The sequence below is a fragment of the Alligator mississippiensis genome, chromosome 5 (genome assembly GCF_030867095.1).
Source record: "Alligator mississippiensis isolate rAllMis1 chromosome 5, rAllMis1, whole genome shotgun sequence".
Taxonomy (NCBI): domain Eukaryota; kingdom Metazoa; phylum Chordata; order Crocodylia; family Alligatoridae; genus Alligator; species Alligator mississippiensis.
This window is the reverse complement of record NC_081828.1, coordinates 31,058,443-31,070,881: the sequence shown is the minus strand read 5'-3', so window position 1 is coordinate 31,070,881 and position 12,439 is coordinate 31,058,443. Positions and strand designations below refer to the sequence as shown.

General features: G+C 43.3%; 1 protein-coding gene across 3 annotated transcripts in view; it reads right to left on the bottom strand.

The window, feature by feature from the left end:
• The window catches only part of LRRC8B (leucine rich repeat containing 8 VRAC subunit B), a 40,736-nt gene extending 28,875 nt beyond the window's left edge, over nucleotides 1-11,861 (bottom strand). For 2 of the 3 annotated variants that reach the window (XM_014599767.3, XM_006265700.4), the window contains exon 1: nucleotides 11,716-11,861. The gene's annotated coding sequence lies outside the window, so the exon portion shown is untranslated. Of the gene's footprint in view, nucleotides 1-11,374; nucleotides 11,585-11,715 lie in introns of those variants that run through there. The other variant, XM_059728031.1, reaches the window with a different exon arrangement.
• Between the last annotated feature and the right edge of the window lie 578 nt (nucleotides 11,862-12,439).

The window sequence follows — 12,439 nt, the reverse complement described above, 5'->3', positions numbered from 1 at the left end:
AGCTATTAGGTACAGGAAGAGGCCAGGTCTCCTAACTCTCATGGGAGCTGTAAAACAGTGGGCCACTTGAGGTGGGTGGGGGTGGGACTGTGCTTGGTGGGGTCTGTCCTGCTCCTTTGGGCTGGGGTTGAGTATGGTCTGTTACTTTGGATCCCTCCAATGCCACTAGTCTATAACTGCAGGATGTCAGTACCTTGGCCAATGTCACCCTGATGCATCTAACTCCACAGCAGAGGCAGCACCTGCTTATTGCTGCGCAAGACAGTGCAGCAGCCTTTGCTTGCCTCTTACTGCAAATAATGTTGGTCTCTGAATACTGTCTCGTGGAGAGGGTAGGCACGCTATGACGACTCACCAGTGCAGTTGGGTCTTTCCTGGAATGTCAAGGAATACCCAATGGTGTACTTCACTATTTGCTACAACCACCTTGTGTGATCCAACTGGGAGGCCTGAAAGGTCAAAATCAATCTGCCTCTAGCTTAACTGTCAGCCAATAGCTCAAGAAGTCTGAAGACAGGTGACTGCTACACCACTCAAAATGCACAATTTGCAAATGTGAATGGAGCAAGCTTCCTTGCCCCCATCCAGTTTATTTGAGGGGAAGGTCCAACCACTGCTCTGAAGAGCCCACAGCCATAGGAGCTATATGCAGTATACTTAAATATTTGGGTGGGAGAGCCTGAAAGCCTTTTAGGGTTGGTGGGAGGAGGTAGTGGCAGACCTCCCCCCAGCTCCACACGGACTCAGGGCCCCTAGCCCACCCCATGGCTCATCCTCTCTCATTGTGAAACAGCCCTGGACTGCACTGCACAACCTGAGTTTGCTAGGATGGGGGAATCAGACAGACTTCAGGCTGACTTCTTGGGTTGGCATCAGCATTTAGAAGAATCCAAAACAGTACAACCAATGCTGTGGCCACTTGCAGAGGAACCCAAGCTGGTACAGAAGTCTTCAAAATTGACCAAGTGGCAGACCTGATGATCTAAAGGCCTTTCCTTGCCTGCTGGCTTACAATGCATGGGTTGTAACAGTGCCTCTATCCATGCTAATGAGTTGTTTGCAAGTAATTCTCCCACTTTACTCAACATTGGTATGGCCGCAGTTGGAGTACTGCGTCCAGTTCTGGGTGCTGCACTTCAACAAGGAGTGCTAAAGCTTGAGAGAGTCCAGAGAAAGGCCACCACGTGGTCAGGGATTCGCGTGGTAAGCCATATGAGGAGAGGCTGAGGGACCTCCGACTCTTCAGCCTAAAGAAAAGAAGGCTGAGAGGGGACCCGATTGTGGCTTACCTCTATAGCAGAGACATATATCAGGGGCTCAGTGAACAACTATTCACCAGAGCGCCATGGGAGAAAACTAGAAACAACGGTCACAAACTCCTGAAAGAGAATTTCAGGCTGAACATTAGGAAAAACTTCTTTACAGCTACGGTGTCCAGACTATGGAACAAGCTCCCCCCAGACGTGGTGTAATCATCTACCCTAGAGGTCTTCAAGAGTCACCTGGCTGGGGTCGTCTGACTCCAGATGTTTTTTCTGCTCAGGCACAGGGCTGGACCCGATGATCCTTCGGGGTCCCTTCCAGCCCTATGATTCTATGGGAATAGAGACCACTGCTGCTACTTTCTCAGAATGGGAACCAAGGCAAAAAGCTTGAAGCCACTAGCGATGAGACTGGGGGGAAGGGGGGGGGTGGCACTGTAGTAGCAGCAGCGGCATTAAACGTCTGGCAATAAAGCCAGGATTAATGGCTTATCTCAAGCTCTGGGTGTGAGGCCAGGAATAGCAGGGAGAGTCCTCACAGCTGTGCACTACCGTGCCTGTGTTATTAGTAGGAGGAGGGATGAAGTATTAATTGGAAAATTACCTTAAATGGCAACAATGACTACCTAGCCGAAATGGGATCCACAACACAGTGATGGCTCATTGACTGTTACAAAGTGCCTCCAAGACAGAATGTTGGTCCCATTAATGACCCATTTTGCCTAAAGTAGTTCCTATTAGCACTTGCACAGGGGATTGCCCCCCCGGCAGCGGCGTGGGGTGCTGGCTGAGGGGGACAGAGGGGCAAGCCCCCCCCCTCCCCCCGGAAGGTGGCGGTGATGTGGGGTGGTGGGTGGCAGCGCCCCCGCCCCCCATCATTTCTGACAGGTAATTGGCTAGTGTTCTTAAATAACATTCTAGACATTCAGATTAACCTGTGATATATATCACCCTTCAGTCAAAGAAGTTCTATGTTTAGCAAGTAGCATCTTCGAGATGGGTTTGCCGTTTTTGTGGCTGTTTGTTTTTTTTTTTATTGCCCGATAAGATATTTGAAAGTTTGGTATGCTACCATTTATCATGGTGGGAAATGTAATGTCTGCCAGGAACCTTAGCCACATTTCAAGAAAGAAAGAAAAAAAAAAAGAAAAGAAGGGCTATGCAGGGATATGAAGTTGAAATGAAAGACAATCTAAAACTAAATTACTAGTTTCCCTGTTTTTAATAAAATGTATTTAGAACATGGGGCAATAACAGGAAAGCAAATGGAAATAAAACGCATCTAAAAGAAGGAATTTATTGTATTCAAGGTGGAAGCAAAACTCCAAGAGCTTAGTGAACAAATAAGTAGGACAAAGTAATTTTCATTTTATTTCAGAACAAAGAAAGAATTGGCACTGGCACAAGTCCAGAATCAAAGAATATATGTTATATGAATATAGAACAGTCAACATTAATGATGTGGACATTGGAGTCGGAAGCAGACTGGCCAAGTTTGCCGATGACACCAAACTTTGAGGCAAAGCATCCAAGCCTGAAGACAGGCTCTTTAGCCTGGAAAAATTCAGGATCAGGAGTGATCTGATGGCTACCTATAAGTTTATCAGGGGTGACCACCAGTACCTGGGGGAACGTTTGTTCACCAGAGCGCCCCAAGGGATGATGAGGTTGAATGGTTATGAATTAGTGCAAGACTGTTTCAGGCTGGACATAAGGAAGAATTTATTTACTGTCCGAGCCCCCAAGGTCTGGAATAGCCTGCCATAGGAGGTGGATCAGGCACCTACACTGAACACCTTCAAGAGGTGCTTATCCTATGACCCCAGATGACTTCCTGCCCTTCGGGCAGGGGGTTGGACTCGATGATCTTCCGAGGTCCCTTCCAGCCCTAATGTCTATGAAATCTATGAAACATAATGGAAAGGGTTTCAAGCAACTGCAGAAAAGATTTAAACTTTTAATTTTTGTGTTTAAGGTAAAGAACAAGCATGCAGGACTTCAGGACAAATTTAGGACATAGATATAAATTAGATTTTAAAAAATGATGTAGTTTTTTCAAAGATCAGACTAACCAGAAGTCTGGTTCATCTAGCCAGGCTAAACTGGATTCTAGAAAACTAGTTATATTACCAAAGAAAGACAATGGGAATTTAGTAGATCTAAACTAAAGTAAAGCATTTATTATGCTAACTTATCAAATGTTAATAGTCATAATTGGTAACAACCTAATGGGCTACAAGGAACTTTAGAAAACTCTCTCAAGGACTGGCAGCAGGATGACTGTATTTAATATTTCCCTTAATGATTTTGTCACAAAATAAGGGTAAGAAATGTTGTTGGCATATAGAGTTCAGATGCACTAAGTGACTTGATTAAGATAGGAAATCTCATCCTATAGCAGAGTATTTCATCGTAAATTGGAAACAACAGGAGAAAGACCCTTTTATAGGATGACTAACTACAAACCACAGCTGAGATGAAGCCGTGGGGAAAAAAAAAAACAACTAAAACCAGCAGCTAGTTTGACCTGAGGATGTATCACAGTATTTCCACTAGAAGCTAGGAAGCAATACTGTCATATAAGACACTAGCGCACACTCATTTGGATTATTAGATAAAATTCTAGTTACTCATGTTCAAGAAAAATTAATTCAAACTGGAACAGGTGCCTTGGAGAAAGACCATAAAGATGATCAGAGAAATTGAGAATTTATGAAAGCAGAATAAGAGCTTTGTTTTTTGGCCTAGCAAACTGAAGGCTGAGCAGGGATATAATTGCTCTTTGTAAATACTTTTGAGGGCAGGATGCTGAGCACCAGACAAGATATTTTAGCTAATGGACAGTGCTGGCATAAGAACAACTGGGATTAAATGAACCATGAATAATTTAGGTTGGAAATTAGAAGACAATTTATAGCCATCAGAGCAGCATGGTTCAGAAACAGCTTTCCAATTGATGTAATGGGAAAAAATGGAGCATGGTAAGTTTATGAAAAGGATTTCATTATGTAGTCGCCTGTGACAGCAGACAACTGGGCTTCGAAGAAGCCTCTTCTAGTTCTGGGTTATATTAAACACAGACAGGGAACAGATGTATGCCTCCTGAACAAATACATCTCAAGGAACCATTTCATAACAGAATTTAAGGTTACAAAAATAATTCCAAATTAATCTGTATTTAAAAAAAAAACAAACATACACATATGTTATGCTATTGTTACTTGGCAGACCAAGCTGAAAGGATGCTAAGAAATTAACAACAAAGCATTTAGGCCTAAAACCTGTATTGGTCTACCTTCTTGGTACAGAACTATACAAGGTCCATCTGTTTTCTGCAAATGATTAATAAACTCACAAGTATTGCCATGAAACTCCTGTGCATGTTATGCACCTACCCAGTGGCTGATACCAAGTTTCAACCCAAGTGAGTTCTGGATGATGTCAGGAAAACACTGGGCATTCTCAGAGTGATGAGGGGTTGATGACAGACCCTAAAGGTACCATGCTGGCTAAATTCAGTACTCCTATCAACTAATGCCACCCATGGTAATGAATGCACTATCAATGCACACTGCCCATTCGCCCCACTGAGACCCCAAAGAAATCTTTTGTGGTCATTATGAGTGCCATTATGGACTGGGCCAGTGTAAAGCCACCAACTATACCCACCCACTGAGAGCTGAATTAGGAATTGGCCTTTAAGGCTTATTAATATGAGGCTTTGTCTGTTTCTGAATCCCTGTCCTTGGGTCTCTTTCATTCACTGAAGTCAGTTTCCGGCACACTGAAATACATTTTGAAGCTTAAATGAATCCTGAATAGAAAAACTTTTCAAGAATTTCTAAATTTTGCTGATATTGGATGGATACCTATGACAAAATTCAGAGAAGTAGTTTTCAAAAAGGAAAGACAAGAAAGCTGTAGTTAATTATTTTCAAGTCATAAAGAAAAGGATATTTAAATTGCGGGAGTGTAAATGTGTGCAACTACAAAACTAAGTATATAATATGACTGTAGCACTCCTGTCATTGGAAAACTGATTAAATTGTTCATGGTGGTTAGTATCTTACTTAACAAGATTAAATATTTCCAGTTTCAAAAGAAGTCAGTCATGCTTCAAAGCCAACCTAATAAAATGAAACATACTTCATAAAATGTGAAATCAGAGAAGTGGCTAATGTCTATCTAGTAGGTATAAACCAAAGTGGTGCCACAGAGTTGATACAACCTTAGTGTATGGTTGCCTCTCTGTCTCAGCTACCATGCATGTAAGTACATGTACACAAGTCTCCAAAGCCCAGTTCACTACAGTTTAGAAAAAGCAAATAGTCACATTTTTCAGATTAAGACATTACAAAAAGCGTTACTGGAGGGTTGAGGGTGGAAGAGGCACCTAATAATAAGAAACAACTTAGCCCTATTCTTCAAGTAGCAAGAGTGCTGCTGTCTCCCAAGTCTTTCAGCCTCAATAATACACTTCAGGATCATGTTTTTTTCAAGTTGCATCCTTCAAACTATGCTGTCACTGGACTGTAGAACCAGCTACAAGACCATTTTTGATTTAGAAAACACATGAACCTTTAACACCTAAATATGATTCATTATTAATCTGGTCTCTTATAAACACACAAACACAAGGATTATTAATGAAACTGCTATGGGAAGCCTTCAAAACAACAAATATAAAGAGACTGTCCTAACAACTCTGGGTTCTCAAGCCCAAATTGTGCATTATGTAATTGGAATGTACTCTGCTATTTGAAAATCTCTTTATGAGAGTGCTATCCAAGTAGGTTTAAAAACTGGTTTATCAACAACAGGTTTTGTTAAAAGTAGATAATGAGTTTCAATTCGATCAACTTTATAGGAACAATGATTTCTGAATAAAAATTCAGCTCTGCTTCATTATTAGCTAAAATCCAAATATAGCAATTAAAGTTTAATATCCTTATGACCATCAAACTCAATTAGTAACTTCACAAATACAATAGTGAAGAGTCCTTACCTTTGAATTAGAATGTCAGGCTGAGACAAACTACACACTGGTCTTGAAAAGACCCCAATTTAGCAAAGTACTAGAGCATATGAATGATACCATCCCATTTCAGTTAACCATGCATTTTAAGTGCCCTGATTAATTGAAATCACTGTCACTACAATGTTCATATTTAAACAATATGTTTAATGTTTACTTAGCAAACAGTTTTCTTATGTTACCAATCTGCTTACAAAGCACTACAGGAATTGGTTTCAGTCTCTTTCTCTTCAAAGGTTCAAAATAATAAATCATCACCTTGTATCAATATAAATCACCATTGGCTTGAAATTCAGGCCTGTCAATTTTTAATCAACTCCCCCAAACCCTCCCTCCCCAAAGATTCCACAGTTAACCTATTTGCAAATTGTAAGTTTTACTGTTTTGTTCAAAAGACAAGACTGACTCTATACTTCTAATACTATTCATTCAGATCTTATAGTAATTATATTAAAACCTTTGCACTTACATTTTATGTAGTAATATCTCCATAGCTGGTTTTGCCTCTGATTCGCAGCAGCTGAGGCAAGCAGCTGTGGAGAAGTGGGGGAATTTCCCTTGGCTCCCTGAAGCTGTCCCGGGCTGCCCTGAGACTGGTAGCAGCTAAGACAAGCAGCTGTGGGGTTTGGGAGGGGAAGAATTCCCCTCAGCTTTGTGGGGCTGCCCTGGGCTGGGGGACCCTGAGGGGGGCTCTTCCCTCCACCCCGGCCAAGGCAAGGGCTTCCTGTTGTCCCCATGCTGGGCTGCAGGGACAGACACTGGCCCAGACGACGACTCCTCCCTCCCGCCTGCGGCAGTGGCTGAAGCAATCAGCAGCTGGGAAGAGGAAGGGCGGAATTCCCCTCTGCCCCTAGGGCTGTGCCTGGCTAGGGGACCCTAAGTCAGGGTGGAGGAAGCCTCCTGAGATATCTGCACCCCCGGGGCCTTGGGAACTCCTTCCTCTTCCCTCCTTTGGCAGCAGCTAAGGCAAGCAGCGGTGCAGGGGAGTGCCCCCCAGAGGGAGGGCTGTGTAGACCCAGGCTACGAGAGTCTAGGGATTTGTTCCCCTCTTTCCCCACCCCCCCATGGGCTGATGAATACAGGCAGGAAGCAGGCTAAGGAGCAGAGGGGCAAGGCAGTCCCTGCTCCATTGGAACAGACAGCATAGACCAGGGCTGCAAAGCATCCTGGGATGCTGGAGGACTGTGAGTTAACTTGAACCAGAAAGAGATCTGGGACGGAAGTTCCGTAAACCAATGTGACCTAAATCAATGAAGTCTGATACTACATCTATCCAAGTGCATCTTAAACCAGTTCTGGCTATTTTGAAAGTGGTTTATGCACACTGAACTTCTGTTCTGTTACAGGTTTCAACCAGTTTCTGATGATCACTTAAACCGGTTGGTGTGCAACTTCTGTCCCTAGTCTATAAGCAAACAGCTGCATGTAAATGTAGGATACTAGACATGATGGCCAGAGGCCCCTTCCATTCCTAGTTTAACCTATAATTAGTTTAAGCTATAGAAATCTTACAATGTAGCCTAATAATTAACAGAGCTTTTTGTTTAATTTATTTTGAAGAGGCAAAAAAGCAATACAGATCAAAAGTTGTTTTTTTTTTCTCTCCCCCCCCCCATGGTTAATGATACATCATGGTCTTCTCAGTAAGATGCTGAAAAATGATTTTTTTTGTTAATAAAATGCATGCTTATGACATCCAATTTAATAGACCATATTTATAAAAACAGATTACTTAAAAAAAATCCATTGACATTACAGAAAAAAAAAAAAAATCAGCAATGAAAACCAAATACCTCACTGACAGGTTCTGAAATCAAGGCAACAGGTTGCTTTTTGACAGTGGCATTTCCTCATTTAACCTGCCCAGTGTCTGAAGAGTTGATTACATCCTTAGAAATTCACATGCTAGTATCAATCTTGGTGAGAAAAACTACATCCATGTATATGATGTGAAAATAACAACATGAAATGGATTATGGAAGTGCATTCACATTTACAGTGAAAATTCCAGGCAGGTTGTGTAACTAATTAATTTTGCAATTCAGTTTTCAAAATGGTAAAAATCTAGATTTGTGTTTTTTACTGTTTCAGGATAGAAAAAATACCATTTGAGTTCTCACAAATTTTATTCTACTTAAATTAAAATGGTATTGGCTAGCAGAAATTTTCTGAAGAGAAATCAGACCTGGTACTAGCCTGCATACAAACTATCATGCTGGCAATATGGTTGTCAAGTCCAGCAATCTTAAATCTAAGTGTTGAGGAAACTGGATAAGAAATTTTATTATTCACTTTTGACTCGTTTAGAATTTTAACTCACAACTAAATAATAAAGATATTCATGTCAATCACTTGCAGAAGAAACTTATTTTTGTTTCTGACTGCATTTCTGCCAAGTCTGATGACATGGTGACAGAAATTATATCTTGTGTTTTTTTCTCAGGCCCGAGAAAGACAAGCTTTTGGATACCAAATACTCTTATTTCCCCATCACTTATATAATTGGTCAAGAACAACAACAAAAAAAGATCATCCATGAAAATCATTGCCTCTTGCATTTTTCCTGAACTATCATGTCTACAACATCACTTCAACACTACTGTCTTATGTAAGATATTTCATGATAAATTAGTTTACAGAAACCTGCATTCTTAAGACAATGGGATTTACAAGTTATTAAAAATATTCTATATGAATGAAAAGTCCTCTGCTTATCTACAGGACAGCAGCAGGGCAAACCATCCACATTAACTTCCCTACTAAAATATTTCAAGCTTGACTGGGGAAAAAGAGGACTCCTTATGAAGTACCAGGGACAGTTCATTCTCCACAACCTACATAGGTCTTTGCTTCTCTGCTAAGTTTGAGAACCAATGCAAAACATAGTGATGAGTTTCTGATGTGCAAACTCCTCCTATGTAGGTAACACACTTATTAAATGCAATAGACAACACAATTCTTACTGAGCTGAATCAAACTGATGTAAAGATCCGAATCTTATTAGCAATTAAGTGAGTCTCTCAGACAAAACACATTGCATGCAAAACTACTATAGTAAAAGAAAACTCATATTCTAGTGCTTAAGTGTTTAAAAGTAAAGACAAGCAAGAATTAATTATCCATTATTTATCCATGTTATTTATCCATATTTTATTTTTTTAATAATTTATTTAAAATATTTGAAACATAAAATTATTTATCCATTATCCATTTATTATTTAATTAATTATCCATTATTTATCCATAAGCAAGAATTAATTATCCATAACTTTGATTTTACTCCTTGCATGTATGTCTTTTCCTCATAGGAATTGTCCATTGCAGCTAAACCCAACATCATCAGATCCCCAGCACAAACTTCTGTCACTTGGTAGGATAATAATCTATTCCTACTATACAAGCACTACAGAGACAAACGTCTTACAAATGGTGTCAAAGAACAGGTGATAGCCACTTGCTTAAAGCAGTGATTTTCAACCTTTTTTCATTTGTGAACCCTAAAAAATTTGGAAGGGAGGTACGGACCCCTTTGAACTGTAAGTTAGAGAATTAAATTCTAATCGTAGGTAGGGGCATAAAGCCTTGCTTAATCTTAAAAGTCGAAAATTGCAGAAATATTATTCATATTCTGCAAAAAAGAGGCAAGCCTAGAATTTATGATCTCCAGATTCCCAACCCACTGTATTTTTCCATTGATCAAAAGGTATTTTCTGGGTGAAGGCTTTTCTGTCTGTACGTATTTGCAAACGTGTGACATTTGGCAGGTCTGATTATGTACTGGAGTAATAAAAGTAGTTGACTTTGGCAGCTGGTATATTAAGGTACCCACCAAAATGCTACTTTGGTGGTCCTACTCTAGCAACTCTACAAAAAAGAACTTATTTTTCAGTGTCCATATATTGATGGAAGCTTCTGTAATGTAATTATTTTCATCCTTACAGGCATCATGACTTCCTGGAGAGGTGGAAAGTGACAGAAAGTCAAGAATACCTTCGCTTTTCCCTCTAAGGCCCAGGGAAAGGATGTGTTGGTGTCTTCTTCTCAAGTTTTCCAAATCCTCCCTTCATTGAAGAAGACAGATTTTGGGAAGGAAAATATTTGTAGGCTGGATGGAGTAGATTAGATATGAAGAAAGAAAGAAAAATAAAAGACAGGAAAGAGAAGAAATTATAAAGTTATAGAATTGATCTTCTCCCATTTCCACAGCTACTAGCTGAAACAGTTATGAAAAAAAATCTCTTCCCCTCTTAGTAGAGCTCACAGCCGTGGGCCTGATGATTTAACAGAACATGTATTATACAAAGAGGCTGAGAACAGACTTAGATTCAAATGGCAACAGAGGAATGAGAACGTCATTTTATAATAGCAAAACACTAGCACAGCAGGACAATGCAGGTTTCTGTTAATCTATCCGTTTCCAACAGGTTTTCGACGGTGTTTGTTCATTACGGTGTGTTTTTGGCCGATGTGTTCTTTGCTCATTTATAAAAAGAAAATATTACTTTGCAGACACCTTTTGAACAAGATTGTTTTTGCAGCTATTTCACAGCGATCAGTGGGAGTTAGGTACCCGAATACCTTTAAAAATCTGGCCCCTGTCTTCTTGGAGGAGCATGCTCAGTGGCAGGTTCAGTCAAATTAGGTTATTGTAAACACAAATGTAAACTTCAGGATTATAAAAGGCATTGAACCCAGAGGAATAACAGGGCACCATGTAAAGAGTAAAGAGCTTTACAAGTCCCACACTGGGTTTGTAACACATCACAATCATTGACCATTTCTCAAAACTACTCAATTGTCCAGCGTAGCCGCGTCTCTCTAGCGGCAGCCGCTACCCAAGGCTGCCGATACCCGTGCTCCGTGACGTCCTGATTAAAACGTGTTAGAACAGACTCAATTAATCAAATGATTCATTGAGTAATTAAAAACTTTCCAACCGGTGTTCAGAAAGTGCCCAGAATCAATATAATTTAGAAAAATAAGCTCCCTCCCACCTAAATCCAGCTGCAGGACAGTCAGCTGCGACAGCCTGGCCTTTTGCACTCCTTCCTTACATTGCAGAGCAGGCTCGACGCACCTGCTCGGGAGCCCGCCTGGGCCCCGCTTCCAGGGCTGCCGAGACACTGCAGTGCCAGACTCGCAGCTGCAGCCGGCCAGGGCGCGGACCGGCTCTGTGGGGCCCGCCCGAGGTCACCTGCAGGCTCCGGGGTCGCTCGAGGACGCGGCCGTGCGGGCGGGAGCGCAGTATACCGCGTGGACCCGCGGCCAAACGCGGCGGGGGGGGGAGGGGGCGGCGCCTTCCAGCTCCCCTCAGCCGTTTCTCTGCCGTCGCAGGTAAGGGCGGGGCACGTGCCGCTCACCCCCCGCCCCGCCCTGCTCCCCCTCACCTCACCTCACCTCACCCCGCCCCGCGCTCACCTGTGTCCAGTCCAGGCCGCCCCGCGCCCCCAGCCCGCCCGCCCGCGGGTCCCGCCTCGTCCGGCGCGCAGGGACAGGGGCAGGGGCGCACCGGCTCCAACCGGCACCTCTCGGCCTGGGGCTCCACCCTCTCACGTCACAGGCGCGGCGACCAATAGGAGCGCGGCTGGCGGAACCGCTGACGGCTACCGGGGGCCGCGGGACACAAAGGCGGCGCGCGCCGCCCACGCGGGTGTGCAGCTGCTGCCCGAGCGGTGTCGGGCACCTGGGGCGCCCGCCTCGCTCCCACGTGCTGCCGGGGCAGGGGCGGATACCGCCCCGCTGCGCCCTGCGGGGAGGGGGTACCGCCTCGCGCCTTACACGGAGCTCGAGGCAGGCGGGGAGCCGGGCTAGGAGGGAGCATGAGGGGACTAGGCCGCAGCCAGGCGGGTCTGTGCCGGACCCGCGTTACCGAGCTGGTAATCACTGGCTTTTCGGGAGCACGGAAGAAACCAGCCTGGACTGCAGCGGGGATGGTGAAGGGCGGATGGGCAGGGCCCGCCCGGGGTGGCCTTCCCCAGAGGTTTTTTTGAGCCGTCTTCTGGGGATGATCTGAAATACGCGTGTTTTTTGTCTCGGTGTAGGATGGGCTCTTGAGGCCCCCTCAGATTCGTGCGGGAGCTGATTCTGTGTGGGATGCTGTGCTACCCTGTGCAGGGCTTCCCCCTTACAGCTTCTAAGTGAC